Source organism: Pseudorca crassidens, chromosome 2 (genome assembly GCF_039906515.1).
Source record: "Pseudorca crassidens isolate mPseCra1 chromosome 2, mPseCra1.hap1, whole genome shotgun sequence".
NCBI lineage: Eukaryota > Metazoa > Chordata > Mammalia > Artiodactyla > Delphinidae > Pseudorca > Pseudorca crassidens.
Window position 1 is genome coordinate 30,510,312 of NC_090297.1, and position 15,971 is coordinate 30,526,282.

Here is a 15,971-nt window from a genome sequence, read left to right on the forward strand (position 1 = left end):
TGGGGCCTATCGCTGCTGTGCTCCAGCTGCCAGCGGCATCCCTGAGGGCTCAGAGGGGAGAGGAGGTTCATGGTCCAGCTAAGGAAGCCCCGGATTGGGCAGCAAACATGGATTTAAATCCTGACTCCTTCTCTGACAACCTGAGAGAACTTGGGTGCGTCACTTCCGTCTCGGAAGCTTAATTTCTTCTGAAATTGGGGAAATGATGCCTCCCTTGCAGGGCCCGTGTAAGACAACAGATGTGAAAGTGAGGGGCAAAGGTAAAGGGCTGAATGGCTATTCCTTGCTGCTGTTTAAACAGCGTCCTTTTGAGGCTTCTCCTGCCTGATGGCTGGAGAACTCAGGAGGCCTGGATACTTGTCTCTAAGATGCTGTGTGATGCTGGACATGCCTTCTGCCCTGGGCTTCGGTGTCCTGCTCTGGACCATGAGCCCCCCGTGGGAGGTAGAGGAGCCAGGGCTGTCCTGCCAGGCAGGTGGAGAGGGCACTGCTGCCTGAGTTTAGCACCTGGAGTGGAGCTGGCCTCAAAGGGCATCTCTTGTTCATCCCAGCTCATGCTGTCATTTAACAGACTTTTAGCTGAGCATCTACTAAGTGCCAGACCCCGTCCAAGGTGGGGGAGATATTATGACGAAACTAGGTCTGCGAAGTCCTGGCTTTCCAAAGCTCGCTTTACAGTGGGGGAGGCAAATGGTATCGAGTCAAAAAAAATCAGCAAAGAGGGTTGCAATAATGAGATGTGCTACAAAGAGGGGAGAGGGGAGAGGGGCCCCTTTAGGTGGAATGGTCAGGGGCAGTCAAGGGAGAGGCCCCTAAGAGGTGCGGGGGGAGCGGAGGCCTGGCTGATGAGGAACAGCTAGCCTGGAGAGGCTGAGGGAGAGCTGGCTACGTGACCAGCAGAGGCATCGGGAGGTAAGAGAGAAGCCAGCTCATGTCTGGCTTTGCAGGCTCTTTTAAGGAGTGTGAACTTTCCTCCAAGAGCGATGGGAAGCCTTTGAAAAGATTAAAGCCAGGGCATGACATAATCTGATGCACTGGTTTAAAAGCTCACTCAGGTTCCCATGCAGAGAATGAATTGCATGGAGCACAGAATCCTGCTGGCTGTCCATCTCGGCTCCAAATCCTGCCCCAGCACCGCCCCCCTCCCTGCAAGAAGACCTCCCCTCTGTTGCTCAGGGCTTACTTGCCTTCCATACTCTCCTTACCTCTCTTCCAGATCACGGCTCCAGATGTGCCATGGTCCCCAGGGAGCCCCCGGACCCCTGAGGCAGAGGACTGGCTGGCTGACCCTGGGCAGCCTGGGCTGGAGGCCCACAGGCCGGGACCCACGTGCGGGGACAGTGGGCGCGGAACGGCTGCCCTGCCTGCTTCCACCCACTGTGCAGGGCTACCCCCACCCCACATGGGGCTTCTGAATTAAAAAGTCTTAACTTTTTCTTTTAAATGGCAGCTCTGTGTACTGTACATGGTAATTAATACATTAGCATTTATGCAAAATATCATCACAGCCGGGCTGGTATGTCAGCTGCCTTCCTGAGCTGCAAAACTGTGAGCGCCCCTAGGCACCTCAGACAGGCCCCCGCCCCCAGCAGACAGCTCCATTTGACCTGCCCGTTCACTGAGTGTGTCTGCAGGTGTGTGTTTCCGTGGATGCTGGCCCGTGCGTGGGCTGCTTGTGAGGATCTGTGAGTATGCATGTGTCCTTGTGTATGGGCACAGGAGTGGTATATGAGGGCATCCCCGTGTCTATGTGTGCCTGTGTGTTGGTCTGGGCGTGACTACATACGAGTGTGGTTTTATATGTGCACATCTCTGAATGTGTGTGTGTCCATCTTTGTGTGCCCAGGTGCATGTCTGTGTATTTGTGACCTGTGTCTGTGCATGTCTCTATGCACTTATGTATGTGCGCCTGGGTACATGTCAGTATGTATCTGTGGGTTACGCATGCGTGTACATATGTGCACAGATGTGTATATTTGTGTTCCTATGTGTAAATCAGTGGGTGCTCGTGTATGAATGTTCATGTGTATCAGGCACGCCTATGGGGTCTGCTATTTGTGTCTGTGCATCTGTGTGTTAGTGGCGTTGTGTGTGTCTCTGTATGTGTTTGGGTATACCCAAGTGCATTCCTATACATGTTAAAATGTATATATGTGTGTGTGTGTGTGATGCTTGCTAGAGTGGTTCTGAAATGAAGTTGTGATGCAGTGGAAAGAATAGCCCACTGGCAACAGTGACATCTGGGTTCAAGCCCTGATGCAGCCAGCTCTAGGACCTTGGGAGAGTCGCTCCCCCTCTCTGTGCCTCAGTCTCCTCATCTGTAAACCGGGACTGATGATCCAACCCTGCTCATAATGACAATAATAAATATTCACTGGGCGCTGGGTGCCTTGCCATCAAGGAGCTCGTGGAGTGGGGAGAGGAGCCCGTACATAGGCAGTGACTCTGAGGCCATGAGGGTGATGGCACAGGGTGCTGGGACGAAAGTCGTTTAGCCCTGAGCAGGAGATGGAGTGGGATGGGGTCAGGGAAGGCTTCTTGGAGGAGGTGATTGTTGGGCAGGATCTTGGAGGATGAGTAGGAGTGAGTCAGATGAAGAGCCGAGAAGAGCAAGCCAGGCTGAGGGAGCACAGGCATGGAGTTGCCTGGCTCATTCGGGGTGGCTGGAGACGGGGAGTGAGTTGTAGGAGTTGAGGAGGTGTAGCTGGAGGAGATCACCCAGTGCACCGGGGAGCCAATGAAGGCCTTTAAGAAGGAGAGTCGGGGTCAGAGTAGAAACATCACTCTAGCTTCTGCAGTGGGGTGGGGACTGGAGGTGAGGGGTAACCCGGAGACAGTGAACCTGAGCGAGGCAATGGGGAGGAAGGGGAGAGGAGGGGGCCAGAGGGTGTTGCTGAGTCAGAATCGATACCAGGCAGAAATTGGTTAGATAAGACGGAAGACTGTGGTGGGCAGAGGTCAAAATCAGGTGCAAGAGCCCAGCAGCAAAAGAGAAAGTGGAGTCTGGGCAGAATTATAAAAGGCTTAGGGAGGTGGGAGAATGCAGGAGAGAGAGAGCTAGAGGCCTGACCCTGCAGGGGCCTGTAGGTGGGTGAGTTGGTGGAATGTTTGGGGAAGACAGTGGGGGAAAGGCAGTGACAGTGGGGGGTTGCCGGGTCAGCTTTGTATTTTTGGAAACCTTTTCTTTCCTCTTCTTGCCCGTGTCTAAGGCCTGCCCAGGGATCCTTGGTTTTCTGATGTATAGATCAGATGGGGCTGATGATCTGGGCCATTACCATACAGTTGTGAAGTAGATTAAAGCTGGGCCCTGGTACTAAGTTCCTGCCCTCAAGGAACTTCCAGAAACAGCCGCTATTGTGTAGTCGATGCCATGATGGGGGTGGGCGGGGCAGTACATAACAGGTGCTCAATGAAGATTTGTTGAATAAGTTGTCTGTAGGGAGAATTCAGGAAGACTTCCCAAATACGGTGAGCCCTGAGCTGGGTCCTTAAGCAGGAGTGGACATTAGCCATGTGAGAGGGGAGGGGGCTGCACAGACAGTGGAGGGACATGTGACAGCACGGGGGACTGGGAGGGTTGTAAATTCAGTGAAGACTGGAGACGAGTGTGGTTGCAGTGGGATAGAGGCCGTATCATAAAAGACCTTGAATATCAGGCTGAGGAGCATAGATTCCGCCATCCCCCGCCCCGGGCAATGTGAAGCCATAGAAGGCTTTTAACAGAGGAATACCTGGTGAGTTTTGTAAATTTTATAAATATTGCTCTGGGTACCGGGTATGGGATCGCGACTGAGGGAAGGCAGAGCTAAGGACGCAGAGGCCAGCGAAGGGGTCTTTGTGGCTTAGCTTGGGGCAATGACCATGCTGCTAGACCTCTCGGATTTCTTTTAAGGAATGGAGCACCAAACCTTTTTTTTTCTGGCTGCGCCACTCAGCTTTCCGGATCTTAGTTCCTTGACCAAAGGTAGGATTGAACCCAGGGCCACGGCAGTGAAAGTGTGGGGTCCTAACCACTGGACCGCCAGGGAAGTCCCTACGAAGCCTTTTTAAATGAAGGTAGGCACAGGGCAAGCAGCAGGGGTCTTGGTCCCCACCCCGTGCCCTGCCACTATCCAGCCCTGTGACCTTGGCTTGGCCAAGTCAATTAGCTTCTCAGGGTTTTAGGTGGTTCTTGGGTAAGGAGACCCGAAGGAGGTGATGCAGGTAGAAAGGGAGGGATGTAGGGAAGGGCTTTGTTTCCCTCACCTCCTTGGGGGAGAGTCGCCTCAGGGCACAGGAGGGCCGGGAGAGGGCCTCCCGCCTTCCTCCTTCCCCCTGCTTGACTGGACTGGAGGAGGGTGAGGATAAGGGCAAGCCGAGCTCATGTATTTTCATGCCGTGGCCTTGACACTCAGCCCCACAGTCCCAGCTCACAGGGGCTGGGAGGCTGCTCTGGGGTGGGCCGACCCCACCCGCAAGCAAGCAGACACTCCGCTATTGTTCAAAATGGAATTGGTCCCAGGAAGCTTGGAGCCTGCGAAAACCGCTATGAATTTTGCAAAACAGCTCTGAGGCGGTAAAGCATGTCAGAAGAATCAAATGCGGAAATCCCTATTTAGAAACTCCACTCTGGACAGGCAGGATGTGCCCCGAAAAAGATGGGATGCAGGGGCTCTGGCTCTAAATGCCCCCCTCCCTCGTAGCCTCGGAGGGTGCCCAGACCACACCAGAGGAGAGACAGCCCCATAGTGCCCTGTCCCCGCTTCTGCTGGGTGTGCCTGGCCTGGGGTTGAGCCCTTCATAAGGCACCTCCGCCATTCTTTCTTAATGTACGTATACTTTTTTTTTTCTTTTGAAAGCAGCTTTATCATTTTGTAAAAAAGGATACATATGCTCATTGCAAAAAATTCAGACAATATGGAAAAGTTCAAAGAAAAATGTAAAAATCACCTCAGATTTCACTATCCGGAGATAACCACATAACATTTTGGTGAACGTCCTTCCAGACTTCTCTCCGTGCATAAATATACACAAATAGATTCCACGTATGCAGTTCTACCCTGAGTGAGAGCAGACGACACATGCTGTTCTGTCACCTGTTTTTTTTTTTTTTTTTTTTTGTGGTACGTGGGCCTCTCACTGTTGTGGCCTCTCCCGTTGCGGAGCACAGGCTCCGGACGCGCAGGCTCAGTGGCCATGGCTCACGGGCCCAGCCGCTCCGCGGCATGTGGGATCCTCCCGGACTGGGGCACGAACCCGTGTCCCCTGCATCGGCAGGCGGACTCTCAACCACTGCGCCACCAGGGAAGCCCTGTCACCTGTTCTTTTCTCCCCACTCAGCAATATGTCGTGGACATCCTTCATGTCAATACATATAGATCCACCTAAAAGTTTTAATGCCTGTATTATATGTATAGATATACCTCACTTACCCAGTCCCCAGCTGATGGCGATATGTGTGTTTCCAATTGTTTTGCTCTTATAAACATCCCTGCAATGAAAGCCTATGTGCATATATCTTTGTGCATTCGTTCATTCATTCATTCATGCCGCAGATGTTTATCAAGGGTATTCTACGTAACGGGCCAGTACTGGGCTGGGGATAGAAATGGGGAATAAAACTACATGGTTGGTCCTTGCTTTTGCAGAGTTTGTGATGTCGTGAGGAGAGAGGACACCCAGCCCCAGCCCCTGCCAGCAGGGAAGGCGGCAGTTTTTTTGCGATGAGCTTATGTCTTAAGAACTTACAGAAATAACTATCCAATTAGCACATGATATGCAGTACAAAGGAAAAGTATACATAGTATGAAGGAAAAGTGCAGAGAGAGACAAGAGAAGGTAACTTAGACTTGGGAGTCAGGGAGGGCTTCTCTGAGGAGGTGACATTCAGGTTGAAAGATGAGTGGGCAAGAGTTAGGGTCGGGGGATGGAAGGGGAAAGGATGGGTGGGTGTGGAGGGGAACAGCAAGAGGATTTCACTTAAAAGGAGCAGTAGTTTTGATGATTAACATATGGAAAATTCCTAAAAATGGGATTGCTGGGTCAAAGGGTAAGCAGAGTTTGCATTTCGTCACGTATTGTAAATCGATTTCCACGAAGGTGTTACGCATTTACCGTCTCAGAAAGGGTGGTGGCGGGGCTGTCGTGAAGAGCTGGTGGAAGATTCAGTGTGAGCAGGCACTGAGGGTTAAGCGCGGTGGTCGTGTACAGGAGGCCAGCTGGTCGCTGCTGTTGCCCTTATTATTATAATTATCTTTGACAATCTAATCGGTGAAAAATGATATCTCAGCTTTGTTTTTTATTTACAGTGTATTTTTTTAAATTTTTTTAACATCTTTATTGGAGTATAATTGCTTTACAATGGTGTGTTAGTTTCTGCTTTATAACAACTCAACTTTGTTTTTAACCGTGTCTTTTTTTCGATTCTGCAGGAAATGGAGCCCTTGGGGGGGAAATGAACTATCTTTCTTTCTTAAGCCACCTTTGTCAGAACCTTCCTGTGCCCCTGGGAGAGGCAGGAAATATTCAGGGTCCCTGGCCTGTGGTCCCATCCTCCCAGCAAAGCCCCTGGGACTTAGAAATGATTCCAAATCCCGTGTGGCTCTGGGTTTCCCAAGGCAGGTGCCAATCAGAGAGGAGGGCGGTTTGGAACCTGTGTAGGATGGGTGTTATGCCCTTGGGGAGGGACAGGCAGAGAGGTGAGGGCGCTGCAGGCAGAATCCACATGCCATTAGGAGTGCTTGGAGATCCCAGGTGTTTCTGGATGACATTAATGCAGTTAGATGAATATTAACAGAGTGGCTATTAATATTAATGACAATAATAAACAAGTGTGAGGATTATTTTTAAAGAGGGCTGCTGCTCCAGCTGTTGCCTCCCTTCGTTAAGAAGCTTCTGAGGTGCTCAGCCTTCCTCCTCCCAGACCTCATGCAAGAGTCAATGGCATCCTCGTGACCCCGGCCTGGGCTGGGACTGAGCCAGAAGGGCCTTTCTAACACTTTGGATTGAACGAGAATCAATGCAGGAAACCCCGAGTTTCCATCCAAGGCTCTCTGGGCCATGTGAGCGAATGGGGGCCAGGGAAGGGATGAATTGGCTTGTGTGTGGGCAGCCAGCTGCAAGATGCTGCTTCTGACCCTCTCGGGCGTAAGGCCCTGCCGTCCCCATCCTCAGAGGAGCGTGGGCAGGGGGCTTGCGAGGGGGCCAGTCTCTTGCAAAGGTGGCTGGAGGAATTACCCTGCTAAAGTGGTCATGAATTATAGAAGAGCGGGGAGGAAGGCCCAGAATATCATATGTGTAAATAAACTGGGGTGGCGGCCACACATAAAAGCCAGCCACCAAGCTCTTGGACCCACTGCGCCCCTTCTCCTGCGCCCCACTCGTGCCAAGTACCACAGTGAGTCGCTTGCAACCTCCTTCTTCAAAGGATTTGTTAATAAGTCAATGACGGAACATCTAAAGGGGAAAAATATTTCTCTTTATAGTTGGAGATAATTGTCCCAGGAAAAAAAAAACAACAAACCTTTAATTACAGCTCACATGGAGAAAGCTTGATTTGTGGGCAGATCCCAAATGCTGAGGAGCTGGATGTAAAATATTTGTAATATTTAGGGAACCTAGAGTTTTACATAAAAGTAAACAGCATTGCCTGAAGGCACAATTTCCGGCAACACAATAAAATGTGCAGTGAATTTATGGCGGCCATCCATTAGCTCTTACCAAGGCAACGTCGCCCCTATCTGTCGTCCATCATTATAATAGAGGGTTAATGCACTGAATTTACATAAAAAAGTCATATTGTCTGCATGAATTATTTACACTCGAAGCTGTTTTTACAGCTTGGTTTCAAGCTGGATTCTGGGAGAGATTCTGCCAGTAAATTACTCTGTGGAGACCTGGTTCTATAACTACACGCGTAGCCGGCAATGAAAAGAAAGGAAAATGGGCCGGCCCTGGCGGGTCGTTGGCGCTGACGCCTCGCGGGTGGGGGCTTGGGAGGCTGTGGGACTTTGCTGCTGCAGATGGGGCTCCGTGTCTGGGCCCGTGGCTTCGTGGTTGCTGCCCGGATGCCCATGCGGTCAAAGCCAGTTTGGGCCGGTGTAAACACAGTGATCCTCCAGAGGTGTCTGAGGGCTCTTGGTGGCTGAAGTTAGAGGTCTTTTAGGGATCGGGGTCCTGGAAAAGGGAGAGGAGCTGCTGTGTTGGTTGGAGCAGGAGTCTAGCTCAGCAGTGCAAGGGAGACCCATCGTCCCCATTGTACAGATGGGAAGACTGAGACACCAAGAGGCACCTACTCAAGAAGCAGGAAGCCCATTCATCCCAGGTGGGCCTGGGGAATGTGGGATGTGCAGACACTTAAGACTTTGGGGGAGAGTGGGGCTGGGATGAGGCATCCTTGGGGTGCCAGTCCCCAAGGCTCCCATCTCAGCCCTTAGGCTTTCTAGGACGTTTAGTGAATCGAAGGCAGTTTTTGTGGTTGGGCTGGGGATGAGCTGTTGTGTGGCACTGGCTCCTTAATTTTCTTCACTTTAGGATTTGGGGGCTGGGTGGGAGCTGCTCATGCTTCCAGGTGATGTGGAGTTAGTGGGGGCTAGTCACGCAATGGAAACACACCTGGATTTTAAATTCCATGCCAGCGGCGTGGCCTTGGGCAGGGCTTTTACCTTCTGGGGGCTCAGTTTCCTCATCTGTAAAATGGGATTTTTAATCCTGACTCTCCCAGACTGCCCCACCCTCTGGAATGACAAGAGGCTCGAATGGAATAACGTGCCCTGGGAGGTGTGTGATGTTACCAGCAAGGTCACAGGAGACAGAGGTCAGCAGAGGGAAGCCCTGAGGTTAGGGCTGATAGAGGGACTTGGAAAGCACAAGACAGACAGATGGAGGGAGAAGGCCAGACAGTCAGACACAAAGAGATAAAAAAAAAAAAAAAATCCCAGAGACAGAGAAATGGGGAGAGACAAAGAACAAACACAGAAACAAAGAGAAAGGGATAGAGAGGGAGCAGCGGGAAAGAGTCGAAGGTCACAGGGAGAAAGAATCAGGCAAACCCAGGCTGCCGAAGCCTCAGACATCCTGGAGCCCTGAGGATGTTTTCCCGGCCAGGGAAGAGGTTGGCAGGGCGGGGTCTGCACTGGAGCCACCTCTTGCCTGGACCTCCTTTCTCCCTCCAGGCCAAGTGGCTGGGCTTCTCTCTGGCCTGCAGCTCCTGCCTCCTCTCCCTCTGCTTTTCTTTAGCGCCAGGAAGCCCGAACCGGATGCTGGGCCCCTTCCTCCCCCATCCCCCAGCACCTGGGACGGGCATGTGCTTGTCGCCGCTGCTCTCCAGGTCTCCCGCCCTCCTGGAGCAGCCACCGTGGGTCCCAGGGGCCTGGAAACCACAAATGACTCCCTGCTGACGGGTTGCTGGCTGCCTACTGCCTGCCAGCCCGTCCCGCTGCACATGGCAGATAATCACGTGAGGCAAGGGAACCCCTCCTGCCCGTGGTCGTGTGATTTAAACCTGAACTTTGTTTTGCTTTCATTCCCCGGAGAAGCAAGATTTAGATTATAAATTTCTCTGTCTTCCTGGGAGCGTGCACACACACACACACACACACTGCAGACTGCCCATGCGTGAATACTTACACACAAACGTGTCCTCCCTCATTGCAAACCACGTGTGTACACATTCACATATGACGCGTCTGTATGCACACACGTGCCGTCCAGGGAACTCACTGGCCACAGGTCAGGGCAGGAGGAAGATGCTGTGATGGCTGGAGCAGCTGGGATGGGTGGGGTGGGCGGGGGAGGGTGAAGTGGACAAGCAACACCGAAATTGCCAGAAGCTCTCCAAACCTCACCCCACCCGGTTGCCTGGAGGAGGGTAAAGAGGTTTATGCTTTTGTGTGAATATGTGTGTGCAAGTCTGTGTGCTTATGTGTGGGTGTTCCCAAGCGTAGGTGCCTTTGTGGATGCCGCTGGCCTCAGGCAAGCTTGGTTGCCTCTCTCTTGGCTTCAGTTCCCTCTGGCCACTGAGGGTCCTGCCAATTCTGACTTTCATCTTTCCGGGTGACCACAACGGTATGTTACTCTGAGGTTTGAATAAACTGGGCTTGTGTGTGTGTGTGTGTGTGTGTGTGTGTGTGTGTGTGTGTGTGAGAGAGAGAGAGAGAGAGAGAGAGAGAGAGAGTGAGAGTGACAGTTTGTGTGGGAAAAGATCTGTGGGTGTGTTTTGTTTAATGGAAGAATTAGTGAGGGTGAGGACATGAGGCCATCCTGGCTTAAAACTGCATCCTCCCTCTTTTTACTCCTTCTCTGCTTTAAAATTCTCCATAGCATCTACCACTATTGAACACACTATATTTACTTAGTTGCTGGTTTCTCTTTCCCCTGCCAGGATGTAAACTCCATGAAGGCAGGAATTCTAGCTGTTTCGTTCATGTCTGCATCCCCACTAGTAGAACCATCTCTGGCACATGGTAGCTTGTGTGTTCAATAAATATTTATTGAATGAATGAATGAATAACTTTATCATCTCTTTCAAGAGTTCCCATAAATGTCTTTTTTTTTTTTCCCCTGAAAATGCTGTTAAACGTGAAGTATCACCTGTGGACCAGTAGGAGTTGACATCACCAAGGTGCAGATGAAGGATGGAAAGCAAGGAGAAAGGAGAAGTTCCTTTTTAAGAAAGAGAAAGTTGCTTATCTTTCCAGGAGCAGTTCTGATGGAGTTCTGAGAATGAAAAACAGATTTCAGGGTATCAGGAAGGGAGGTGGAGAAGACCAGGTAAAGACAGTTGGTTTGGAAAAGAGTTGGAGGAAGACGGAAAAAACATTAGCTGGAAGAGGCAGTGGGGTCCCCTGATCATTCTCACTAACCTAGAGACATTCATCCACCTTCCTGTCAGATGACCCAGGTCCGTGCTATGTGGTAGCTTAAGTAGGTTTTCAGATATTTGTGACAGGGAGTATCTCACTGAATGTGGGAAGTAATGGAAACATGTCTAGGATTGGGCTTTCCAACACAGGAGCTGCTGGCCAAGCATATGTGCCTATTGAGAATGTAAGTGTCACTTAAAAAATTTTTTTATTGAAGTATAGTTGATTTACAGTGTCGTGTTAATTTTTGCTATATAGCAAAGTGATTCAGTTATACATATATAAATTCTTTTCCATTCTGGTTTATCGCAGGATATTGAATATAGTTAGTTCCCTGTGGTACACAGTAGGACCTTGTTTATCCATTCTATATATAATAGTTTGCATCTCCTAATCCCAATCTCCCAATCCATCCCCCCGCCTTGGCAACCACAAGTTTGTTCTCTATGTCTGTGAGTCTGCTTCTGTTTTGTAGATAAGTTCATTTGTGTTGTATTTTATTTTATTTATTTTTTTGCAGTACGCGGGCCTCTCACTGTTGTGGCCTCTCCCGTTGCGGAGCACAGGCTCCGGATGTGCAGGCTCAGCGGCCACGGCTCACAGGCCCAGCCGCTCCGCGGCATGTGGGATCTTCCCGGACCGGGGCACGAACCCGTGTCCCCTGCATCGGCAGGCGGACTCTCAACCACTGCGCCACCAGGGAAGCCCTGTGTTGTATTTTAGATTCCACGTATAAGTGATATCATATGATATTTGTCTTTCTCTTTCTGACTTACTTTGCTTAGTATGATAATCTCTAGGTCCATCCATGTTGCTGCAAATGGCATTATTTCATTCTTTTTGATGGCTGAGTAATATTCCTGTGTGTGTGTGTGTGTGTGTGTGTGTGTGTGTGTACACCACATCTTGTGTCACTTTCTTAATGGGGCCCTGACCACCCACTTAAAATTGCTACCTGCCGCCTCCCAAGCACTCCAATTCCCCTTATCTTGTTCTCATTTTTCTTTTTCCCATGTCACCTTCCAATCTACTGAATGATTTACTAATCTCAGTCGATTTTTCACTGTTGATATCCCTGTTAGAATGAAAGCCCTCACAGGGAGCAGGGCCTTGATCCTGTTTGGTCACTGATGTATCCCACGTGCCTGGAAGAGGGCCTGGCAGGTAGCAGGTGCGTAATCAGTATTTAGCGAATGAATGGGTGGGCTTCTGTCTGTGTAGGGAGGGTGTGGTAGACTTCGGAAGTGTTTGTGTGGATGTGCTTGTAAAGCGAGTGCTATGGGGTGTGATTGTTGAGGGGCTGTGTTTCTGACCGTGGGGATGGCCGTGTTTGGGAGGACGGGGGCCTCGCTGCAAAGCTCTGTCCCCTGAAGCCCGAGGCCAGTTCTCTGATAGAGGTTTCAGGTCCTGGGCTTCCCGCTTGGATGCTGTCAAGAGTTTACAGCAGACTCAGCAGACTTCTGGGGGTGGCTTCCCCCAGAATCTCAGGAATCCTTTCCTGGGCTGGCTGTCCCTTGGGTGGCCATGGACTTGAGCCCCAGCCCTGGCAGCTTCCTGAGCTCACTCCCTCATCCCCCCATGGGTAGACCTGGGCCCCAGGCTTAGTGAATTCCCTCAACCTGCACCTTGGTCTGAGCCCTGGGCTGGGAGGAGTCGGGAGACGGGTGAAGGCTGGCGGTCAGTGCTGGAGGACGTTCATGCTGTGGGGATGGACTCAGTATCTGGATATTCTGGGCATGTGGCTTCTGGGAGGAACCTCGAGCAGGTGGGGATCCTGGCCATCGGGGGTTCAGGAGGCAGAGGTCAGGTCATGGGCTTCAGTGTTTGACAGCAGGTGGCTGGACCCTGATGAAAGGCTGGGAAGAAAGTGCAGGTTGGCCTTGTGCTGAGTCAAGGGCCCAGGGGTGAAGGAGCCCAGGATGCGCGTGTGGAGATCAGCCTCGGGGGCCAAGGCCAGGAACCCACTGAGCACAGCCTTCGGGGAGCAGTCCCTCAGCCCAGCCCCTTTCTATGTGAAGGTGGTGGGAGCAGAGCTGCTGGAAGGTGGGGGTGAGGAGCGGCCACCCCTGTGGACAGCAGTGTCAGGACCCAAAAGGTGCTCAACCATGTGAACTTTGGGCCAAGGCCCAAAAGACAAGTGCAGCAGGGCCAGAGACAGTCGCCCCTTGAGGCCAACACTGAGGAACCATTGCCTAATGTTTAGGGTCACACAGAGCTCTGCTTAGGTTTCACACTCTCCTGCTGTGTGATCTTGGAAAGCTTACTTAACCTCTCTGAACCTCAGTTTCCTCACAGGCAAAAATAGAGATACGTTTAATTTCATACCAGAATTGACAGGATTAGGCCGCTATTCTCACTGTTATTACTTTACTAAAAAACTATACAGATCCAAGAAGGGAAGACTGTCTTGACAGAAATTCACATGAAAAAGAGCCAGGGTTTTGGCTGATCTCAAATTAGTGTGAGGACCTAGCACAGGTACGGAAATCTGTGACACTCAGAAAAGAGGGCAGTGACCCCTGGAGCCAACATGGGTTCACCAAGACCAGGCACATCTTTCAGATTCTCGACAGCTTAATGACTAGTGGAGAAAGGAAATGGGCTAGCATGTGGTGGAGTGGAATCGATTTACTGAGCACCTACTGTGTGCTGGATGCTTTGCATACATGGTCTTGATCTTCAGAAGCTTGTGCGCTAGATGTGACAGTCTTTATTTTGCAGATGAGAAACGGAGTCTCCAGGAAGTTAAGTGACTTGCCCAAGACGCTTGGAGCGGTGATTCAAGCCTGGATCTGCCTGACCCTTTCTGCCATATCACGCTGTCCTGCAAGACACTGGACAGGATCTCTCATGACTCTTGAGGACATGATGGATGCTCCTGAGGGCACAGAAGGGGCTCCCATCTGGCTGAATGACAACCACGGAATGTTCTTATAAGTGGAACCAGGTCAGTCTGTGAAGGTCTTTAGAGCCTGCTGCGGGGCCCTTACTTCTATCCTGTTCTGACCAATATATGCCAAGGACCCAGAAGAAGATGTAGAGGGTGCAGGCCTGTTATTACCATCGTAGAACAGAGAAAAAGGACAGAGGAAAGCTCAGATAGCAGGATCAGGATCCAGAAAGATCTCAATAGGCTGGAGTGACAAGGTGAACTTAGCATGATGAAATGTCACAGGGATAAATGCTGGGGCCATCTTGACTACAGGAAACCATTGTAGAGAGGAACAGCAGCTCGTGAGAAAGGGATTTAGGAGTTCGAGGGCCAATAAATTCAGTATGAGTCTGTAGGCTACATTAATAGAGGTAGGGGGTTTGGGTCAAGGGAGGGGGACCACCATTTGGTCCAGCCTGCTCTTTGCCCTGAGGCAGTCTCTGTTGTACATATTTGAAGGTCATGTGTTATTTTCTGCTTTTTCAGCCCTTCTTCTTTTTTCCTGTGGGGGTGGGGGTGGGGGGTGTTCTTAGAAGGGCAGAGCCCTTCTGGAGTTTGACCCTTAATAGTCTTTCCAGAGCAGCCCTCCAGAATGACACCTTTGAAGGTGGAAAGGAAGCTGCAGCTTTTTTGAACTTTTCTTTGAGCAGCAAGTGCTGGATCTGATCTATATGCCAAACCGCTCTCATTTGGGGAGAGGAAAGTGCTAGTCGCTGAGTGTCGTGGAACAGGGAGGGGTCCTGGTCCCCTTGGCTGCCGGTCAGGTGTTTCCACCGCTTTTCCAGCTGTCTCCCTCTGCTCTTGGAGCCCTTAGTCCGGTGGTCATTGGTTTGCCAGAGCCTGGCAGGGCTGGTTCTCCCATGCTGGAGGCAGGCAGGAACGGAGAGCCTTGCAGTTGCTCATGTCAGGGCTGGATCCCTGCTCGAGCTGGGGTGTCACCTGCCAAGCTGAATTCGGCACAGGAAGCGCCTGGCGGGGAGACGTACATTTGAATGTGGAGGTTCTGTTCCACTCTGAAATGCACTTCTTCTGGCAGCTGCAGTGAAGTGAAGCTGTTGCACTTCCCTCTCTCGTGCCAGAATCACAGCCACTTTTTCCTGAGAAAGAAACGGGGCTGCAGACAGTTTTACTCATTAAATACTTCTTTTCCTCTTAAATCTGGTTTTGTAATTTTTTTTTTTTTTGCATGACCGGAAAAATAAAATGGATGATATTGAAATAGACAAGGCATTGTGATAGGAAGGTTAAAGCGGATTGTTGGGGGTGGGGAAGGGTGTGGGGATGCCCCACGTTTCTGCACACAGGCTGCTCATAGCCTGTTGAGGATGGGAGTGAGAGAGAGTCTGCCCACCTCCCAGACCAGAGGAGCCTTTTTCTCCAAGTGTCTTGGGGATTCGCTGAGAAAGGCTGTGGGAAAGGGAACTATCATTTATCAAGAGCCCACTAAGTGCTAGGCTCGTAATGTGGGTGAGGTCATTCAGTCCTCATAGCAACCTTGGGGGACAGGATCCATTCTGTAGATAAGGAAAGTTGAGGCTCAGAGGGATTAGGGTGAACCAGTCAGGGATATACTTACTGAACTGGGATTTGAACCTCCCTCCCTCCGACCTCAAACGCCATGCTCTTTTTGCCCCTCGTTGTTACTGTGAGCAGTTGTATATCAAGCTGGGGGGATGTAAAAGGAGGAGGCAGAGCAGAAGGAGAAGGAAGAAGATGAGGAGACATCGGCCAGCTCTGAGGAGTGGGCATCCTACCTGGCAAGACAGAACAAGACCCTGACCGCTGTGAGTGAGCCAAGCCCTAGTTGCTGAGTTCTGACAAATGTGGGTGGTTTGGGGGGAAGGCTGCAGAGTGTGGATGGGTTTGGCTTGATAACCAGGATGGCCTTCCTGTAGGTGGAGGTCCCTGGAAGTTGAATGTAGGTGAGGGAATGGCCTTGCTGCATGAGCAAAGGCAGGAAAGGTCCGAGTCTGGCTCGGGTGTGGGGAGGTAAGTCCGGGGTGGGTAGTGATGATTGCAGTAAGAATGTATACGTTAGAGTCGGGGCAGTGGGGGTGATCAGGTTGCAGAGTGTATTGTAAAGAAAGAGCCCTGGGCTGCGAGGCAGATGCCTAGTTCTTGTCCTGGCTCCGCCACTGGCTTGCTATGTGATCTTTGGCAAAGCCCTTCCCCTCTCTGGGCCTTAGATTTTCTGTCCA

General features: G+C 51.0%; 1 long non-coding RNA gene across 1 annotated transcript in view; it reads left to right on the forward strand.

Annotated features, from left to right (window-relative positions):
* LOC137210303 (uncharacterized) overlaps window positions 1–15,971 on the forward strand; it is an 89,017-nt gene that overhangs the window by 34,935 nt on the left and 38,111 nt on the right. The window contains exon 2 of the long non-coding RNA XR_010936448.1: window positions 13,563–13,788. This is a non-coding gene — a long non-coding RNA (uncharacterized lncRNA). The remainder of the gene's footprint in view (window positions 1–13,562; window positions 13,789–15,971) is intronic.